Below are 22,422 nucleotides of genomic sequence, written 5' to 3' on the forward strand. Positions count from 1 at the left end.
GTCTCTGAAGTTTCTGTTCGTTTACTCAGAGTTTCCATTTCCAGTCTTCCCTCAGATTGTGTTTTCTTCATTACCTCCATTTCATTTATCAGGTCTTGTACTGTTTCCCTTACCTGTTTGATTGCTTTTTCTTATTTTTCTTGTTTTTCTTGGGTATCTTTGAGAGATTTATTTATTTTGTCTACCTTTTTGTTTGTCATCTGCATTTCTTTTTTTTTCATTGTGAAAAAGTCTTTATTTTAAGAAAAAAATTTAGTTAACAAAAATTTAACAAGTTTCACTTAGCAAAATACACCCAAAAGGAAATCATAGTACAAAGAAAGCTTTAAGTCAAGGCCTCACCAATTCCTACAGTATTAGTATTGTGTCTCAATTCTCAAAACTAACTTTTAAAAAGCTTAAACTTAACATAAAGATTTAAATGAAAATATAAACTAGAATGAACATGAGAAATGCTTCTCTTTGCATCAGGGATCTAGCACCTTTGAGTTCACCAGAAAAGTACATGTCCCCCAGTGTGTTCACTGTGGTGTGCTTGAAGATCCACTCAACATACTTAAAACTACTTAACTCAGATAACATCACTCTTAAGTATACTACCAAAAATGTTAATTGAGAAAAGCGGAAGAAAATAGTTTTAGTTTACTCAATATTACATGCTAGAAAAAAAGTTTGCATGAGAAACACTGAAGAGGTAATTTTTTAATCCAGATTTTCACAAACTCATGGTGCAAAGTGGGTCCCCCAGCTTCCGCTAGAGTTATAAACTGCTCTTGACTGCCTATTGGCTGCCTGTGAAATTTTTGATTGAAATAACTCAAACGCTTCTACAACACTAATCATATCCACCCATGCTGTTTTGACCGCTGTAGCCGGCCCCTTAACAGCCACTCACTGACTGGCTCTCCAGGCCACTGTAAGTGGCCTGGGCAGCTGACACTCCCATTCCCTGCATCACCTGGCTGCTATAAGCCCCGTTGCTAGCCCCTGTTGTTGAATTCAGAAAGAGTTCTATGTATCTGTGCTGCATGTTGGCCCTGTCCTTCGACATAGCTGCCACTGCTTCTTCATGGGTGGCAAACTCAACATCAGCTTCTCCCGTCACTCTTCCATCGGGACCAATCTCAATATGAACTCTCACAGGGTTGAGTTGAGAGAAGAAGTTGTAAATGTCGTTCTCCGTTGCTTTGTAGGGCAGCCCTCTCATGTGGACGCAGTGGCCGGTGGTGCTCTGCACTGTGAACTCGCTGTCTCCGTATCTGTGGTCATACATTCCTGAGAGACAGTAGCTGAGGTCTCTCCCAAAGAGGTCAGTGGTGAAGCCATAGCCATCACTGAGGCCACTGTATTCTTCATAGCCCCCATAGCCTGCACTATAGGCACCAGACCTCATCCTATCCAAGCCTGCCTGTTTTACAATGCCAATGTACCTCCGGGCTGTGCCAGGCCGGTCATAGGGCCCAGGCCTCTGCACAGACATGAACTTCAGAGGTGGATCTGAGTATGACCTAACTTCCTCCTGACTGCTCTTGAACACCTCGATGTACCTGTGCCCTATTCTCTCCTTGTGCTTCCCTAGAGCTTTCTCAGCTAACTCTTGTGAGGCAAACTGAACGAAGGCCTCCCCTGTAATCCTGCCCTCCGGGTCCACAGGTAATGTGATCCCGTTTGGCACGATTTCCAACCCTGAGAAGAACTGAACAATTTCTTCCTTTGTGCATCCAAACGGGAGTCCCCGAAGCCTCACAAAGCCATCATTGGCACTGTCGGCGCTGTTTGGACCACTGTGCTTCAACACCCAATCCATCTCGGTTCTGTGTGACTTGAACACCTCAGTATATCGGTGTCCCATGCTTTCCCTCTCTTTTTTCAGAGCCAATTTTACACCATCTTCTGACTCAAGTTCAACAAAAGCCTCACCACTCTGCCTGCATTCTCTAGTATAAATGAAATAAACACCTGCGACCCCATCATGAATTGTGCAGTCAGAGAGGAAGTTTTGTACGTCCTCAATTGAGCAGGACCAGGGTAGGCCACGGACCTTGACCACATAGCCTTACCTCCCTCAGGGCCCAGCATCATGGACACTTGACAGGGTTGATGTCACACAAGCTTGGGCAATTTTTGGTAGCTTAAAGAACCACCACAGGTGCCTTCTGTAGTAAACACTTATGGAAGGTACAAGTTTTCCACGGAGAAAGGCAGAAGTGACTTCTACTTTCAATAAACAACGCGGCTTACGAACCCCAACTCCACCCGACACTTTAAAAACGCAAAGAGGTCCGGGGAAAGTCCAGGTGCATCTTCTTTTTGTTCTCAACCTTCAGGAAGACGAGGCGCAGTCCTCCTTCCACGACGAAGCCGGAAGGATCCATCTCCATTTCTTTATGGCAGTTTTTTTAACTCCTGTTTAAGGTCCTCTATTATTTTCATAAAGTACTGTTTAAGGTCAGTTTCTTCTATATCTTCTGGAGTAGGGTGTTCAATTCTTGTTGTTTCGGGATGTCTGGATTCTGGTGATGTCATGTTGCCTTTCATGTTGTTGGAGGAGCTCTTGCATTGGCGCCTGCCCATCTCTTCCTTCAAATGGAGCCGGGAGGTGCTTGGTGTCTTAGACCAATCTTTGCTGTGACTGAATCTGGTTGGATCTCTTCAGTGCCCGAGCAGGAGCTATTCCTTGTGGCACAATCTGAAGAAGCCCTCATTCCCATGCAGGAATCCTCAGACCTGCCTGGAGGCCAGAGTCTGACCCCTTTGGGTGGATGGCCTTAGTACGGGAGCAGGACACCTGAAAACACTGGGGAAAGCATGGGAGAGGCGGGGACGTGAGAAACAAAGACAAGCCTGCAGAGGGAGCTGGGGGAGGGGGGTCTGTGCTCTCTTCCAGGGCAGGTTGCCCCAGGGTCATACTCACTCAACAGTCCAGATGGAACTCCCTGTCACGTCTCTTCTTACTCCTCATTTATATCACAATCAAACTTAATTTGCAGGCATGATAATGCAGGCCTATGATCACAGCACTTGAGAGACTAAGCAGGAGGATCAGGTGTTCAAGGCCAGCCTAGGAAACATTGTAAGTTTGAAGCCACAAAAAGCAATTCACCAGCCTTAGCGTCCACGTTGCTAGAATTGCAAGCATAAGCCACCATGTGTTGCGGAACATTATTTTAACTAGGCAACATGTATTACATTTGTTTATGTTTCATCTGTTTAATTATGTAAAGATATGTTGCTGCCTTGGTCTAATGAAAAAGCTGAAAGGCCAATAGCTATGCAACGGAGGGGTAGGAAGGGCTGGCGGGCAGAGAGAATGAGTAGGAGTCTAGGCTGGAGAAGAAGAGAGGAGAGAAAGAGAAAGAAAGAGAGACAGCTGCCTGGGGCCAGCCAGTCGACCTCCAGACAGACAGACATGGAGCAAGTAGGAAAGCAGGACATGCCAATGGAAAGAAAAGATAAAAAAAGCTGAGGAAAAACATAGATGAAGAGAAACAGTTTAATTTAAGTTATAAGAGCTAGCAAGAAATGAACCTAGCTATAGTCAAGCATTCATAACCAATAATAAGTCTCCATGTCGTGATTTGAGAGCTGAATGGTGGCCCAAAGAAAGCCTGCTACCATCATGCCCAGTGTCTTAGAGTTTCTAATGCTGTGAAGAGACACCATGACCACAACAGCTCTTATAAAATAAAGCACTTAATTGGGGGCTGATTTACAGTTCGGATGTTTAGCTCATTCTCATCATGGCAGAAAGCATATAGGCATTCAGGCAGACATGGTGTGTGATACACAGCAGCTCTCAGTGTCACTAGGATGAATGGGGAGGTGATGGAGAGGAGGGAAAGACAGAGGAGTGAAGTGGTTTCCCTTTTTTAATTATTATTGTTTATTTTTATCTTAATTTTGTTCTTTTTTGGCTTTCTTTTAGGGGTTTTGTTGCAGGAGTGAGATAGGCATGATTGATATGAAATTCCTAAGGAGTCAAAAAATAAATGAAATTCAGCAAAGGAGGGTATTGAAACCGGCAAGCTAGGAGACCTGAGACGGGATGAATCCAGCAGCCAGGTGGTCAGCTTTCTCATCTTGTATCTCTGCCCAGCCCTCTCTTGTAGGGGCGTGGTTGATTGGCAATTATGATTAACCAGACTAGCTTTAATATATAATATTTAGCTTTAATAAAGGAAAGAAAAAGGAACTTACAAAAGCCAAGGTTCCAGCGAGGAGCGCAGGGAAACAAAGAGGGTAAAAACAAACAAATATGGATCTTTTAAAGGGATTTGGAGCCCCAGAGGGGTCACGCCCCTCAGACAAGGGATTGGTCAGCTCCCCCATCATCTCCCCCTTTTGTCTAAATAAGACAGATTCAAAATCAAATACAACTATATACAATGGGAACAGATAATAAATATAAAATTACAAACAACAAACAATATTAAGCAAGAAATATATAACAAAAGTTTTACTAAGCATTTTATTTCAAGGAGTCTAAATAATGTAGAAGGTAGCTACAATTATCTAATCTTTAACCCCATCAAAGATCTGAGAAGGGAAGTAATATTACTTAAGCAACCAGGAAGTACAAACGAGAAACTTCCAAAATGTGCAACAAATAACAGAGACAACTGACTACCTGGGCAATCAATCACCCAAAGTCTCATTTGTAATGTTGAGGCAACCAACTTTGGCCAAGGCCTAATACAACCAACATACCATTTTTCAAAGGCAAGGAACCTTTAGTAGAACTATCCTACCCTGTCTTGGCAACATAAGACAATCCTGTTTTATCCACTTATGGATATTTTGTATCTTTGTCAGTAGTCGAGGACCCCTCAGACAAGGGATTGGTCAGCTCCCCCATCGCTCTCTTCCCCGCCTGTTCCCGCCCAGGCCAACCCACTCCTCCTCTGTCCCTGTCCTCAATCACTTTTTCCCCTTGCTCTCTCCTTTTGCTTTTTCCTCTCCCAGAGAAAGTAGACTAGTCAGATCTATAAGGTCTCTGTGGCTCAGCATCCTGAAAGAAGGAACTGTTGTACATTACTTGATTCACATCTTTAACCCAGTCTTCAGTCCACCTTTACTCCCCCACCTCACACCACTCTTGTGTCTTCTGCTCATGCTCCCCCCCGACAAAGTCAATCCTGCCCACTGGTCTTCCTTCCCTTCACTTGTTTCCACTGTGGCCATAGTGACTGCTGTATGTTAGAGAACACAGTGATCGCAAGGGCTCCTTTCTGCACAGTGACTGACACTCAACTGGTGGTTGTGTTTCAGTTGACTCTGTTTTCATATTGAATCTACCCTATACATGGAGACGTGGAAACAGACCCCAGTACCCTGGACACAAGTCCAACAAAGGGAAATGCCTCAACTTATGATGACAACTTTGGCTTCATATGTCAACTGTGAAACAAGGTGACTGAAAAGCAATTTTGATTCTGAGTGTTTATTTTTGATTTAACTTTATTTTTCTTTACAAATATTTTATGAGAATTTCATATGTGATTTTGGGGAAGGGTGTTTGAGACGACTTCTCTGTGTATCCCTGGCTGCTCTAGGACTCACTCTGTAGACCAGGCTGGTCTCAAACTCAGAGATCCTTCTGTCTCTGCCTCCTGGGCCCTGGGATTAAAGGTAGGTGTCACCACTACATGGCCACTGTCCTTCTTGAACACTGATATAAAAGAGATAAGCCAGGCAGTGGTAGTGCATGCCTTTAATCCCAGCACTCAGGAGGCAGAGGCAGTCTACAGAGTGAGTCCTAGAGCAGCCAGGGATACACAGAGAAACCCTGAAGAGCTAGTTCCAGGACAGCCAAGGCTGTTACAAAGAAAGAGAGAGAGACAGAGACAGAGAGATGAAAGCAATTCAACCAGTAAACTAACTCCAGATAAATTTTCTTTTTAGTTTTCAGCTTCCTTAGCTGTCAGGAAAACTCAAATTTACACTACTTTGTGATCTATCTTAAAAAATTGCTTTGCAAAATTAGTAGAAAACAGAAAACTTAAAATTTTTAATGGGAACATTGAAATAAATTTGTGCAACTTGAATAAAGATGAAAATAACAAGCACGAAGAAAAATCTATGGCAACTTTTATCCTGTGACCCAACTGAAATTACCATTTTCTGCTTACTGCATACAGTAGACACAGTACCCAGCTATAATGAATATTATGCTGCCCACTAACACATGGGCATCATGTGTCAATGACTCATATACACTCTCACATGCATCCCTAAATAATCAGTATTTTCTTTCCTTATTAAATTCAAAAAATTCAATGGTGTGGGCTGCCTGAAAACAGCCACAGGCCCATCCAGCACCATTATGATGAGCAAGTATATGGTGGCGAAATAGAGAAAGTGAAGAGCTGTGGGCTCAACTCTGTAGTGAGGAGCTGTGGGCTGCGTTCCCGCCACCCTGCTCCTGGCTGCCTGGCTAGCTTATGCCCCGAAATAACAACACACAAACTGTATTCATTTAAACACTGCCTGGCCCATTAGTTTCAGCCTTTTACTCACATCTTGACTAACCCATATCTAATAATCTGTGTAACACCACGAGTGGTGTCTTACAGGGAAAGATTCCGCATGTCTGACCTGGTGGCTGGCTCCATTGCATCTGACTCAGAGAGGAGAGGCATGTCGATTGACTAACTTCCCTTTTTCCCAGCATTCTGTTCTGTCTACTCCACCTATCTAAATCCTGCCCTATCAAAAAGCCAAGGCAGTTTCTTTATTAACCAATGAGAGTCCTCCATCAAGAAAGAGAGGCAGAATGTTTCCTGTGCTGTGGTAAGAGGGCTGAGCTGAAGAAGTGGGACAGAGAGGAATGGCTGATGACCAAGGTGATGTCTGGGCCTGAGCTGCAGGCAGGGTCCATGTTGATGTTTGTTTCTCCTGACACCATCAAAGGCCATGCCGATGCTAGGGATCTGGGCTGCCACCTGGGGCCATGTTGGTATCTCAGAGCCATGCTGCCACTAGGACCATGCCAGTCTGAGTGGCCTGCACTGCCACCTGCTGCCATGGTGATACTCAAGCCCAGACTGCTGATGAAGACCATGTCTAGGTCTGTAGCCCTACCACAGCTAGGGTCTGTGTTGATGTCTATAGCCCCTGACACCATCAAAGGTCTTGCCAATGCCAGGGGTCTGAGCTGCCACCTGGGACCATATTGGTATCTGAAGGATACACTGCCCAGGGTGTCATGCCCATATGAGTGGCCTGCAGTGCCACCTGGTGCCGCAGTGACATCCAGGCCCAGGCTGCTACTGAGAATCATGTTTGGGTCTGTGGTCCAACCACAGCCAGGGTCTGTGTTGATGCCCTGGGCTCCTGTTATCACCAAGAGCTGTGCAGACACCTGTGGTCTGAATAGACACCTGAGAACATATTGGTGTCCAAAGACTTTGCCACCACTGGGGCCATACTGATCCCCATGATGCTGTCCAGGTGTCTGGGTTGATGTTCTTGCTACAGCTGAGGCTGATGATAATGGGCATGGCCTTTGTTGCCATGGGAAGATGGAGCACAGAAATCACGCATGTTGAAAACAGAGGACCGTACTGAGCCATCTCCACCCCTCACTAGCCCTGGAATAGCTGGACCAGACCCTCCCTGGACACTATAGCAGAAAAGCTGGCCACATCCCCAGTGGGACTATTGCACCTCCCTGCACTCAGGAGAGATAGCCCCATCCTTCATCATAGGTGTTAGAGAGCCTTGATAGCATGGGTATAGGAGAGATAATTCCTCACCTGAGGGAGGCAGTCCCAGTGGTCCAGACCAACCAGCACAGCCACCACAGGGACCAACATCCTGGGCCTTGGATTGGTCCACCTTAACATCTACCCAATCTATGACCTGCTGGAGTACATGAAGGGGCTGGTCCTGCTGAATTCCCATGACTCAGGGCAACAGCAGGATATCTGAGGGGGTGTTTCAGTAGGGTCCAGTGAGGATGGTATGCCAGGGGCCTTGAACCAGACCAATGATCCTTTTGCAATTAATATTTTGTGTGTGGGGTTGATTGGACAAAAGGGCATACACAGCTCATGACATACCACAACACCCAGTGCCACTGAACGAAGAGATGATGGAGAAATAGAGGAATGAGGTGAGTTTTGTTTGTTTGTTTTGTTTGTTTTGAATTGACTTTTGCTGGGAATGCTGCATGGGTAAGGAGAGGATATGGAGGAATTGGGAGATGAGTGGGACTGGGATACAAGACATGAAATTCCCAAAAATAAAATCAATAAAGAATTATATTTTAAATAAAATTAAAAAATGTGGTAAGGGAAGTGGGAGTGGATCTGGAAAGAGTTGGGGTGAATATGATGAAAACACACTTGAGCTGGGCAGTGGTGGTGCACGCCTTTAATCCCAACACTTGGGAGGCAGAGGCAGGTGGATCTCTGAGCTCAAAGCCAGTCTGGTCTACAGAGCGAGTTCCAAGACAGCCAATGCTACACAGAGAAACCCTAGCTTAAAAAACCTACCTCCCCCCCAAAAAAGTACATGAAATTCTCAAAGAACTATTAAGAATATGCTTTAAAGAAAAACAAAGTTAAATTAAAAGTCAGCATCAAAATAATGAGTGAAGAGCATCCATTCCTTCTCAGTTGTCTAACTTGACAGATGACATTGTAGGAAACTAAAGTGAGCATCAAAAGACTTTGGGGCATCCTGTTCTTGTGTCTTAGATAGAGGCTTTGTGCCCAAATGTTGCTCAGAACAAGATTAGTCATTGTGAAACAGAGACTTGCCACTGTTCCTACAATCCTGTGCTGAATCAAGTGGTCCTTAAACACAGATAGTTCCCCGAACTGGAGTACCCAGAGTACCCAGCCTGGTGGCTTGGAGTTCAGAGCTGTCTTTGTATCAGTGTCTCTGCCTATCAATCGCTAAGGCATTTCTTTCCTCACTGGCACTGAACAGGCTATCCCAGAGACCCAGACTCATCTGGCCTGCTCCTTCTCCAAGCCCCTCCACTCCTGCCCACCACAAAGAGTTAACAGGTGCTGATCCTAGGAAGAACTCCAAAGGGAGGGGGACTTCCAGAAACATTTGGAAAGGACAAAAAAAGGGCCTAATGAGATAGAAATGTCATCGAGTGTGACTTGTCTCTCAGCATGTATGTTCTCTCTAATTTCAACCTAACTGTGACACTTCCTACTTAAACCATTTATTTGTTTCCCAGCCTTTACAAAATAACAACAGATTTTCCCATCATTTAAGGCCCCATCTACATCTTGCTTTAATTCCATTCATAACCTGTGCTCAAGACATTCTGGATTGCCTCTTTCCTTACTTGTGCCAGGCTTTTTCAGGTCTCCATGATTTTACTTAAGAGTTTTCCTCCTCTGACGTTCCACATGCATAGCCATATGCCCTGACTTTGAAGGGGCAGCGTGAGTGCTACCCACTTGATGTCTTCCAGCCTCTTCCTCGAGCCCTGCTACAAACCAGAGTCACCACCCTTGCACTGCTGGCCCATGCTAACCTATAGTCTAGATTCTCCCCACCATGGTATGAACTTAAAATAAGTTCTGACTAGACAATTTTAGTTTCCCCAAACAAATATCCATGTGCTAAACACTGGGGATCTAAGAACAGACGTTTAGCAAAGGTGGAGAAAGAGGAAGAATCCTCCTGCACAAATTACAGGTAAACTCAAGATAGCAAATATTAAGGAATCCTTGAAGAATTTTGGCATGAAAGGCACAGTGAGAATAGAAAGAGTAGGGGTCAAATTATTATGATATAAAATATAGAATGTATTTTATGTAGTAGAGCTTTATTCTGCAAAAGAAGTATCAGTCACGTTAAAATGAGAATGTATTTAAGAACAGAACTTATAGAATACATATGAATATAATACCAGCTATAGATATAGTATATAGATATAGGCCTTATAGAATGGTTTACAGGCTAGTCCAAAAATGGCTGTCAACCAATGGAAGGTCCAAGCCTGAACTCTGAAGAAGTAGGTTCTAATACCAGTAAAGGAATAGACTTTCTAGCAAGAATAAGAACAAGCAGGCCAAAAGAGACTGCTTCCTTCTTCCACGTCATTTATATAGGTTACCATAAGAAGGATTGGCCTAGATTAAAGATGGATCTTCTGACCTCTAAAGATCTGAATTAAAGCTTTATATTCCCACATCAAAAATCCAGTTTAGTAGAGGGTTTTCTAACTTCAAATGACTTAATTAAGAAGATATGTGCCCAGCCATTTGGGTTTTAATTGATTCCAGGTGTAGTCAAGTTGACACCCAAGAACAGCCAGCACAGAATAAATCTTGGATGAGAGAAAAGAGAAAAGTCTTTCTCTGTCTGACAAGCCAGCTCCCAAATCACAACACAGAGACTTATTATTAATTATGAAAGCTCAACAAATAGCTTGGGCTTATTTTTAGCTAGCTCTTACAACTTAAATTAATCTCTTTCTTTTAATCTGTGTGCTGCCCCAAGGCTTGTTTACCTCATCTACATACTGTCCATCCTGCTTTCTCCATGCCTCTTCATCTTTGTCCTTCTTCCTCCCAGGTCCTCTATGCCTGAAAATCCTGCCTAGCTATTGGTCATTCAGCTTTTTGTTAAACCAATCAAAGGGATGCATCTTCACAATATACAAAAAGATTATTCTACAAGAGAAAGATATCATGATGGTTTGAACTTCAATTCAGAAAAAGAATAAAATGAAAGTCCTGAAATAGAGAGAGGAAAACCTCCAGATAAGGCCATGAGAAGATGATTTTGCTTATTCAAGTTAAGGAGTGCTAGCAGTAGTGTGGTAACTTTGTGAAACTCCATGGCAACCACATCTGGTTCCTACAATCCTCACTCCCCCTCTTGTGCAGGGTTCCCCTGGTTTTACCTAGTGTTTGGCTGTGGGTCTCTACATCTGTTTCCATCAGTTGCTGGATGAAGCCTCTCTGATAACAACTGGGCTAAGCACCAGTCTATGAGTGTAGTAGAATAATGTTAGGAATCATTTCATTGACTTGACTTTTTTGCCAGGTATGTTTGGTTCTATCCCGGGTCTCCAGGATATCCTGTTCATGGTCAGTCAGGCAGTATCAGCCATGGGCTCCCTGACTGTCAATTTGGTTTCTGTGTGTGACTATGAGGCCTGGTTAATTGATTTTGTGGGTTTTCTTGTGGTGTTTTTGACTCCTCTGGCTCCTACAATCCTTCCTCCACCTCTTCTACAGGATTCTCCCAGCTGTATCTACTGTTGGGCTGTGGGTCTCCGCATCTGCTCCCATCAGTTGTTGGATGAACCCTCTCTGATAACAACTATTTATACTTTGATCTACAACTACAGCAGAGTATGGTTATGATTGTATCCTAGGTCTCTGAGCTATCCAGACTCTGGTTGCTGGCCACGTAGGCTGTGTCAGGTGTGGACTCCCTCTTATAGTGTGAACCACAAGTTCTTCATGGTCCTTACCCCAGCACATCCTGCAGGCAGGACAGATTGTAGGTTGAAAGTTTTGTTGCTGGGTTGGTGTCCCAGACCCACTGCTAGGAGCCTGCCTAGTTATAGAAGATCGACGACAGTTCAGGCTTGGTATCCCCATTACTAGGTATCTTCACTAGGATCTCTTGTAGATTCCAGGGAGTTTCCATTGCGCTAGGTTTCTATATCACCCCATAAATGCCACCCAATTCCAGTTGTCTCTCCCTCCCACCCACAACCTGATCCCTCCTGTTCCCATCCCCACCAGCCCCCAGTGCATCTGAAAAATCTATTCTATTTCCATTCCTGGGAAGATTCATGCATCCTTTCTTGTTCTTCTCTCCCTTCCTACTTAGCCTCTCTGGGTCTGTAGATTGCAGCATGATTATCCTTTACTTAGCAGTTAATATCTATTTATAAGTGAGTACATACCATGTTTGTCTTTCTGGGTCTAGGTTTCCTCAGTTAGTTTGATTATTTTTTCTAGTTCCACCCATTTGCCTGCAAATTTCATGATGTCTTTGTTTTTAACAGCTCAGTAATGTTCCATTGTGTAAATGTACCACATTTCCTTTATCCACTCTTCATCTAAGGGCATCTAAGTTGTTTCTAGTTTCTGGCTAGTGTAAATAAAGCTGCAATGAACATGGTTGAACAAGTTTCCTTGTGGTAGGATGAAGTATCCTTTGGGTATGTGCCCAAGAAGTGGCATGGCTGAGTCTTGAAGTAGATCAATTCCCAGTTTTCTGAAGAACCGCCACATTGATTTCCATAGGGACTCTACAAATTTGCATTCCCACCAGCAACAAAGGAGTATTCTCCTTGCTCCACATCCTCATTAGCATGAGCTGTCCCTTGTGGTTCTGATATTACCCATTCTGACTAGTGTAAGATGAAATCTCAAAGTAATTTTGATTTGCATTTCCCTGGAGAATAAACATGTCTTTAAGTATTTCTTGGCCAGTTGAGATTCCTCTGTTGAGAATTCTGTTTAGATCTGTACCCCATTCTTTAATTGGATTATTTGGTTTGTTATTGCTTTGTTTCTAGAGTGTTTATATATTTTGGATATTAACCTTCTGTCAGATGTGGAGTTGGTGCAAATCTTTTCCCATTTTGTGCTATTGATGGTATCCTTTGCATTACAGGAGCTTTTAAGTTTCATAAAATCCCATTTATTGATGGTTGTTCTTAGTGCCTGTACTATCAGTATTCTTTTCAGTAAGCAACTGCTTTGTTTTTATAAAGAACTAGAAGAAAGCATTCAAAAGTTTATAACTGGTGTTGTAGGAGGTTGCTTGCTTGTTCCCAGCTGCTCAGTCCTGAAATAACCACACAGAAACTGTATTAATTACAACACTGCTTGGCCTATTAGCTTATGCCTATTTCTAGCTCACTCTTATGTCTTAATTTAACCCATTCCTATTAATCTGTATATAACCACATGACTGTGGCTTACCAGCAAGGTTTCTGCTCATCTGTTCCCAGTGGCAGCTACATGGCATCTCCTGACTCTACCTTCTTTCTCCAGCATTCAGTTTAGTCTTCCCCGCCTACCTCTGTTCTGCCCTGCTATAGGTCCAAAGCAATATCTTTATTAATTAACCAATAAAAGCAACACATATACAGAATGACTTCCTACATCATCTCCCCTTTTCTGTTTAAATAAAAAGAAAGGCTTTAACTTTAACAAAGTAAAATTACATATAACAAAATAGGTATCAAGCAAAAATTATAGTTACAACATTTATATCTACTTTGTCTTTTATCATAACTAAAGAAAACTATAACTATCTATTCTTCAACTCCATCAAAGATTTCAGAAAGCTATAATATTACCTAATTAAACAGAAGTGCATTGTAAACAACTTCCAAAACTCTAGAATTGACAGAGACATCTCGCTGTCTGGAAAGTCACCTAAAGTTCTCCTGTAATGTTTTAGGCATCCATCTTCAGCCTACTGGCCCATAGGATCTGGCAGACTTTTCTATGATACAGGAAATTTCAAAGACAATTCCACCTATATTGGCAATTTGTCAGTCACTTTCTTCTGTGTCCTGCAGAATGTCTGGCAGACTCTTTCATGAAGCAGGAACCCCAAAGAACCATCTCACCTTTAGGCAAGTTCAGCAGTCATTTTTTGTGGGTCCCACATGTCCAGGTCACACAGTATAACATCAAGCAGTCTAGGCAAGAGCAGTTTCTTGCCTAAATGGCTAGCAAACTCCATAAGGAGCCTCTTGGATGCCTATCTTCCTCTTGAAGTAATTGTTGCTGCCAGGAGCAGATGTGTCTCATGATCCTAAGTTATTAAAACATTTTAAATGCCATATCATGCAGGTCTCTGAAAGATCTGAAGAATACCTATATAACTGAAACATATCTCTATATATCTAGAAAACCTAACTAACATGACTACAAGTTTGATTATTGTAGATGATTATCTATCAACCTATATTTCTTAATTATACGTTACATTTTTAATGACCTGCACAAATATAATACCTTAATCAAGAGCAGAAATATATACATAACAAAATTAATCATGAATTTATTTCAATAGATCAAGATCCATGCCAATGTAAATCTCTATAACATATCTCCCTTTAAATGTAAACAAACATTTATAAACAATTGTAACATGAGAGCCTTTTTGTTGGGGTTTCTGTCCTCTCACCAGGTCCTACAGTCGTTTAGCCCCAAAGAAAATCACACAGAGGTCTCCATAAGTTATAAACTGATTGGCCCATTAGCTCAGGCTTCTTAATAGCTCTTATAACTTATATTAACCCATTATTCTTATCTATGTTAGCCACATGGCTCAGTACCTTTTTCGGCGGGGCAGGTCACATCCTCTTTCTTCAGTGTCTGGACAGGACTGGGAAGAAATGGGCTTCCTCCTTCCCAGAATTCTTGTTCTCATTGACCTGCCTCTACTTCCTGTCTGATTGTCCCACCTATACTTCCTGCCTGGCTACTAGCCAATCAGCATTTTTTTAAAACATAATTGACAGAATATAGACAATTCTCTGGCAGCAATTCTCCCTCTTTTTTTAAACAATGGAAAATATCCATAGTCCATTTTTGGGGAATGTGGTTATAGTATTCCAGGCTACTTCCTGCTGGTTGGGGGTGCTGATAATCTTATGGGGACCTAAAGAAAATTTTGAATTTTGATCAAGTCCTGACTGGAGTATCCTGTGAGTCTTCATCATCTCAGGCAGCAGTCTTGAACCTGTTCTGGATGTAGAACTCAGACATCCAGGCCATCTGTTCCTACCAGAGATTTCTCAGGTAGTCTTCCTTGATCAAATTTGTTTTTTCTTTTTTTTTTTTTTTTTTTTTTTTTTGGTTTTTCGAGACAGAGTTTCTCTGTGGCTTTAGAGCCTGTCCTGGAACTAGCTCTTGTAGACCAGGCTGGCCTCGAACTCACAGAGATCCGTCTGCCTCTGCCTCCCAAGTGCTGGGATTAAAGGCGTGCGCCACCACCACCCAGCAAATTTGATTTTTCTTAACTCAGAGTAAATCCACAGCCTCTCGTTTCCTGTGGAAACAAAAGCAAAATCTCTTCTCCAAAGTAACATACCTTTTGACTTCAGTTTTTAAGTGAAGGTATTTTTAAAATACCTATCTTAGATTAATTTAGCAGTATTCATAAACAAATATCTTTTAGCAGCTATTGCTCCTTCCTCAGCATTTAAACAATTCAAAGAGAGCATAATAACATAGACTATCCAGACTCTCTGTGTATTTTTTCATCTTTATGTGACTTTATTTTAACCTCTATTTCCTTTATTTTTACTTTTACTTTTTGAGACAGGTTCTCTGTATATAGTTGGCTATCCTGGAACTCCTTCTGTAAACCAGGCTGTCCTTGAACTCACAGAGATCTGCCTGCCTCTGTCTACACTTGTTGGGATTAACAGTGTGTACCACCACACCCAACTACTCTTTTTCTTTTTTATTTTAAGAACTTTAACCCTTAGCCTATGTATATTTTCAACACACTGTAAAACATTTAGAGGTTTTCTTTGACTTTGAATCTTTTTTTACTGTATATCTCTTTTTTTACCACATGAGTCTTTAATTTGCTAACCAATATGGAGAGGATTAAAGCCATGGCTTTGATGGCTGGATCCAGCCCATTCCTTAGCTTTCTGAAATTCCAGGCTCATGGCAGAGGTACCACTGGAGCCATGTTTATTGCCACAACTCTATGGCGTTTCAAAGTCTTTGCCAGCAAACAAGCTACAGCAGTGTGCTCACAAACCACATTTCAATGATCCATATTTGGACCGTCTGCCTTAAAGACTCAGAGTTTGCCCTGGCAGGATGGCCCAAAAAGCCAGCATTTTAAAACAGCGAACTTTTTTCCTGCTATGGATGAAAACTGAAAAGCATGTGGTCAGCTTTTCATCAACACTATATAAGTGTTTTGTGGCAGGACCTCTTAAAAGAGCCACAAGGTTTTACACTTAAAGCTGAGTCAGGAAACCTCTCTTAGATGAGAACACTTGCTTGCCTCTAGCAAGCAGAGCAGATCCGAGAAATTGCTGCTACCAAGAAGCCGTGCTTAACTCTATTTTTTTCTGTCTAGAATTACTTTCCAAGCTCTTTCAGGCTTTATGTGGATGCAGTTGTCCACGCGGGTGCCATTTATAACATGAGGGCCTACTTGTTGAGGTTTCTGTCCTTCCCAATTCCCACAACCATTTAGTCCCAAAGAAAATCACACAGAGGTCTCCATAAGTTATAAATTGATTGGCCCATTAGCTCAGGCTTCTTATTAGCTCTTGTAACTTATATTAACCCATTATTCTTATCTATGTTAGCCACATGGCTCAGTGCCTTTTTGGCAGGGCAGGTCACATCCTGCTTCTTCAGTGTCTGGACAGGACTGGAGAAGAATGGGCTTCCTCCTTCCCAGAATTCTCCTGTTCTCATTGACCTGCCTCTACTTCCTGTCTGATTGTCCCACTTATACTTCCTACCTGGCTACTGGCCAGAGTTTATTTAAAACATAATTGACAGAATATAGACAAATCTCCCACAAATAATATTTGGGAATATGGGCGTAGTTCTCTCCAAACTTCTTCCTGCTTTTTGTTGGGCAAAGTATTTTGGGAGTGTGTTCATAGTGACCTTTCAAGGAGTCTTGGTCCATCAAACCACATTAGTCTGGAAGGATTCCACAGGTTCTCATCCTCTGTGGAAACAAAAGAAGAACCTCTTTTCCAAAGCAACATATCCTTAGACTCAAATTTTGAAGTCAGTAAACCTTTAGAACATTTGAAGGCTTAGCTTAGCAGTCTCCAGAATCAAATGTCTTCTCCAAGAAAATACAATAACATACATAATCCAGACTCTCTGTGTATATTCCCTCTTTACATGGCTTATTTTTCTTTAATCTTATTACTTTTTCTACAAGTTTACTTTGTCTCTTTAAAAACTTTATTTCTTAAAAACCATTTACTTCCTTTCCTAACTCTCTATACTCTTTTTTTTCTTTCTCCCAAGACTACAAACATTTATCCAACAGTGTGATCCATTTAGAGGATTTTTTATCTGAATCTTTTTTTATTGTGTATCTGTAATTATTTTTAATCAGAAATGTCTTTTGTCTTTTTCTTTTCTTTTCTTGTTTTTTGTTTTTTGTTTTGTTTGTTTTTGCTAAGCCAGCAACAAGACCCTGCCTGTTGGCTCTGCCCAGTCCAACATGGAGGAAGCATGCTTACTGACTCTGAGACTTCCTAGTGGGAGCCTTCCTTACCACCTCAACTCTGGGGAGCACCATGCAGTAAAAGCTGAATCTGCCATGCAGTGCACTGTGCAGTCTGGAAATTTCTCTATGGCAGGGAATCTGCCATGCTCTCCTGCCTGTGCACGCCTAGTAGACCTGATTCCTCTGCCTGCCCTGACCATTACACATTGTATGCATGTAGAGTATTGAAACTGTGCCCAATAAATATGTAAAATTATGCATCAGTTAAAAAGTACAGGGACTGGATCAGCCAATAAGAGTACATACTGCTCTTCCACAGGACCAGAATTCAGTTCTCATCACCCACATTAGGCAACTCACAACCACCTGCAACTCCATCTCCAGGGCATCCAATACCTCTGGCTTTGAGGGCACCCATACTCATATGCACATGCCCCACACACAGACACAAACACATAGTTTAAAATAATAAAAATGAATTTTTAAAAATACAATATAGGACAATATGGTTGCTCAAAGCCACTCATGGTCAAGCCTGACAAGCTGAGCTCTAAGGACTCACATGGCAGGAGGGGAGAGTTGACCCCCACAAATTTATTCTGACCTTCATACATGCGCAAAAGTGCATATGCTATCTCAAAAGATAAATGTAGTAGTAAAATGCTACTACGATACAGATATATATTGTTGCCCTGTACCTTGTTCCCATGGTATAAATGCTGCCACTGAGTCAGTACCAAGTTCTAAACCCTGTACAAGGAAGTTGGGAGACACATGTAACCACAGAGCATGCCCGCTACAGACAGGACTAGAAAACACAATAAAACAACTGAGAGTGCTGAGCTTTGAATAGTATTGCATTTGTCTAATATGCCTTATTTAATTAAAGTATATTTTAATTGCAAATTGGTATTTTAATTTCTACTTTGCCTTGGCAAGTCAGCTCATGTCTGCAATTCCAGTGCTCAGGAGGCTGGGGCAGAAGCATCACTATGAGTTTAAGACTAGCCTAGGCTACAGAGAGAAACTCGGCCTCAACAACAAATATCAACCAAGTCATCCAAGACTACCAAACTGGAGGTAGCTGAATTTACTCAACCAACCTGTTCTGGGAGGGAGATGTTGTTTGTTTTGTTTGGGTTTTGTCCTTGTTTGTTTTCTCTAAGTATTTAGAGAAGTGGAGGGAAAGGAGGAAGATTTTCTTAATTATTGAAAACTGATTAAAATTTTAATATGCTTCTGCATAAATGTGGTGAATGACGTAACACAACAAAACAAAGAAGGGGATCACAGAAACTGCAGTTCATCCAAACTGGTTACGCTTCTCTTTATGGTTAAATTTCTCTTTAGAGTTCACTTTCCAAATGTTTAAAAATTATTCTTGTTTGCTACCAAAACACGAAGTAATGAGGACCTGGGAGATTTGGTCTCGCCAGGGAAATGTTTCAGGGTGGAACTCCCAAGAGGCAGAGGGTTTAGTTTTTTGAGGTTTTTTTTTTTTTACTCTCTTAATGGTGTTTTCTAAGAAAAGAGATCCAGCTAATAACTAACCACCCTTAGGACAGAGCAGAAAAGCCACATGGTATAAAGAGCCTCCCAGAACAAATCTCGTAAGTCTTAAGTCAGCCATTGTCTGCCCCTAGAAGAAGGCTTTAATTGCCTTCCAAAGTGCTAGCTGGGCAAGCGCTCGGACACACTTAAGCCCCCCCCCCCCCCCCGCCCCCGACCTGGAAGTGATCAGCCTCCTCCAAGATGGTGAATCTGAGGAAAAGGCATTTCTAACACTGGAATTACTCACAATAGTAGCAAAGCCTGTCTAGAACATAGATTTTTTTTTGTAATTTTACATATTTTTAATTAATTTTTCTTATTGTGTGTTTTAAACCAATTATTTTTTTTCTTTTTTATTATTATTATTAAAAATTTCCACCTCCTTCCCACCTCCTCCCCACCTCCCATTTCCCTTCCCCTCCCTTAACTCCCCTCCCCCTCCCTTTCCAGTCCAAGGAGCAGTCAGGGTTCCCTGCCCTGCGGAAAGTCTAAGGTCCAACCCACACCATCTAGGACCAGGAAGGTTCGCCTCTAAACAGACTAGACTCCCCAAAAGCCAGTACATGCGGTAGGATCAAAACCCAGTGCCATTATTCTTGGCTTCTCAGTCAGCCTTCATTGTCCGCCACGTTCAGAGAATCCGGTTTGATCCCATGTTTTTTCAGTCCAGGTCGCACTGGCCTTGGTGAGCTCACATTAGACCAGCCGGGCGGTCTCAGTGGGTGGGCGCACTCCTCGCGGTCCTGACTTCCTTGCTCATGTAGAACATAGATTTTTTTTAACAATTTGATAAAAAACAATATTTTTTTAACCTTCTTCCTCAGTTCATGCAATGTTAATACATTAGGCATATTGATTTTACGTTAAAGCGGCCTTTTCCAGATTCAGGAACTTTTTCTACTTATTGTTTGTCTCTTTAGAAGGTGATAAAGCAACAGATGATTCTGGATTCCACTTCACTATGCAAGGACAGTAAGAGGTAAGGTCCTTAACCATCTCTTCCCAGTAATGAGACAGTCTACTTAGAGGTCATTGTCTTGTCTCAGGTGCCTTTCCTTAAGAATATTCTCTTCCTTTTAACTTAGAATGCAAGGACACTGAGAGAATAATCAGATTGAATCATCCTGCTTCTGTCTCCTCTCACTGGGCAAACTCTCTCCAGTCTCCTTCCTCTCTCAGCTCATACTGCCAATGGCCTGAAAGGGCTGTCATCTGAATGAGGCTCTAAAAGCAGACCTGGGCCAGAACTCAAAGTTTCATTCCTCAGTCTTAAGCAATTTATATCTGCTCATATAAAGGTGTCCTGTGCAAAATCAGCCTCAGAGCAGACATGCTGAAGAGGTGTAGCTTAGAGTGCAGAAGGCCAAAAAGCCACTGCCCCTGCTAAATCTAACGCTATGAAAGGCAAAGACAAGACAGCACACAAAGGGCTCAAGGAAAATCAGCTTCCCAGTGAAGGGTCATAGCAAATGTCCAACCCTATGGTTAAGAGGGTACTGCCTCCATTAGGGAAAAAAATGAAAACCAAAGTAATGAAATGCTAACCTAACTGATATTTTATTTTGTGACTACTGGTTGTTTGAAGCTCCGTGGTCTTAGACTATGGAAAGAGTGAAAGACAACTTAGATTCATCCCTTAAAAGTTTTAAATATTGGTGGAAAAGGAGATGTGTTTTGACCATGGTACTCTCCTGAACCACATTGCCTGTCATTTTAAATGTTGATTGTATCAGTGATGTTGCCATCTTCTTTACTTTAATTGTACGCTTTTAGTATTAAATTATACCTATTGTATAAGATGACATTAAACAAACCAAATATTATTTAAAACAAGAAATTTTGGAATATATATTTTAGCCAAGATATTTAAACTTTTAATGCATACTCTATACTTCATTTTATATACTTTAATGCATCTATAATATACTAGTTTTATTATTTTGTGTGTGTGCTACATATGTTCATCTGAGTGTGTGTATGTAAAGACTAGAGGCCAATGCTGTGTCTTCCAATTGCTTCCCATGTAATTTTTTGATTTACTATTTTATTGTACGTATATTGGTGTTTTATGCACATACATGTCTGTGCACCACATGAGTGTCTGGTACCCATGGAGGCCAGGAAAAAACATTGGATACCCCAGAACTAAAGTTACAGATACTGGTTAGCTAATATGTGGGTGCTGAGAATTGAACCTGGGTCCTCTGGTAGAGCAGCTAGTGTTCTCTTAGCTGCTGAGCCAACTCTCCAGCCCCTTACCACGTTACGTTTTGGAACAAGGTCTCTCACTGAACCTGAGCTTATTTGTTGGCTATACTGGCTGGAAAGGTTCTGGCAACCCTATCCACTTCCATCCTACCCACACCCTCACCCAGTGCTAGAGTTACACATGTGTGCCACCTTGTCCAGCTTTTACATGGGTGCTGGGAATCCAAGCACAAGTTCTTATGTTTGTACAACAGTCACTCTGCCAACAAAACCAACTGCTTCTCCTCAATATTTAAATCATTAACTGATGAATCCAAGTTGGCTTTCAGTCTTAAATTTCCGTAGTCTAAGACTACGCAGCTTTAAACAATCAGCAGATACATAATAAAATATCACAGTTAGGTTATCATTCAAATGCTTTTGGTTTTCTGCTTTTAACCTAGGTTGGCTCCTCTTTGTCTATAAAACAATTAAGACTCCATTCCTAAAACTGTTCTCTCAAGAGGACTCCACCCTGCACCATGCTCTCTCCTAGTAGAACACAGCCACTCCCAGGAACTCTCTTCCCCTTACCTCCCTGTTCTTCTGTGACCCCATAGCCCACACCCAACTCAAAACAACCATTTTGTGCTATCTCTACCCTGGAAAGGAACCTGTTCTTTGGGCGCGCCCACAATAAGCACCCTCCATCACCCTACCTACTATCGGAGTTTCTCTGAGCCAGACCACAAGAAAAGGGTTGTATGGATCCCTCTCCCAGCAAAGCACTCGGGAAAGTGCACCAAGGTTTCCTGTCTCAAGTTAAAGAAACATGTGTTTTATTCCACACAAGGATTCCTAACACACATTTAATTCCCGAGCAACTGTCTCCTTCATATAATCATAGTATGACCAAGTTCTCACAGAACTTGTAGGAACATTTCAGTTCCTAATGTGGCATGAACTGAGACTGCACCATCTCTTTTTCTTCCAGCTAAACAAAATACCACCCATCCTTCTGAAGGAAATTAAGGCACCTCTCCTAAAAATAAGGTAAGAGAAATCTAACTTAATCTCCTTGTGAACAAACTCTGAAATTAGCAATTCCTTGACCACTATAAAGTAAGAAACATTCATCATTATTAATTACTAAATGTTATTGTACACACTCATCATTTTTCAATAATAGTATGGATAAATGTGTTTGAGATTTATGTTTATAAAGAAGAATATTCTAATGGCATCTCTATGTTTCCATCGATTAATGTTAGGTTCTCCAGATAATTAATTCTTTGTTTATTTGTTTGTTTGGTTTTGGTTTTTGTTTTAGACACAGTCTCTATATTGTGTAGCTCTGGCTATCCTAGAATTTGCTATGTATACCAGACTGGCTTTGAACTCCCAGAGATCCACCTGCCTCTGTCTCCCAAGTACTGGGCTTGAAGACATATACCACCATGCCCAGCTTATAATTAACTCTTATTAGTTTAACTGTTGGCT

General features: G+C 41.9%; 1 pseudogene; it reads right to left on the reverse strand.

Annotated features, from left to right (window-relative positions):
* Positions 1-766: 766 nt before the first annotated feature.
* On the reverse strand, positions 767-2,082 carry LOC119800139 (annotated as a pseudogene).
* Positions 2,083-22,422: the final 20,340 nt, after the last annotated feature.

Source organism: Arvicola amphibius, chromosome 13, assembly GCF_903992535.2.
Source record: "Arvicola amphibius chromosome 13, mArvAmp1.2, whole genome shotgun sequence".
Lineage (NCBI taxonomy): Eukaryota > Metazoa > Chordata > Mammalia > Rodentia > Cricetidae > Arvicola > Arvicola amphibius.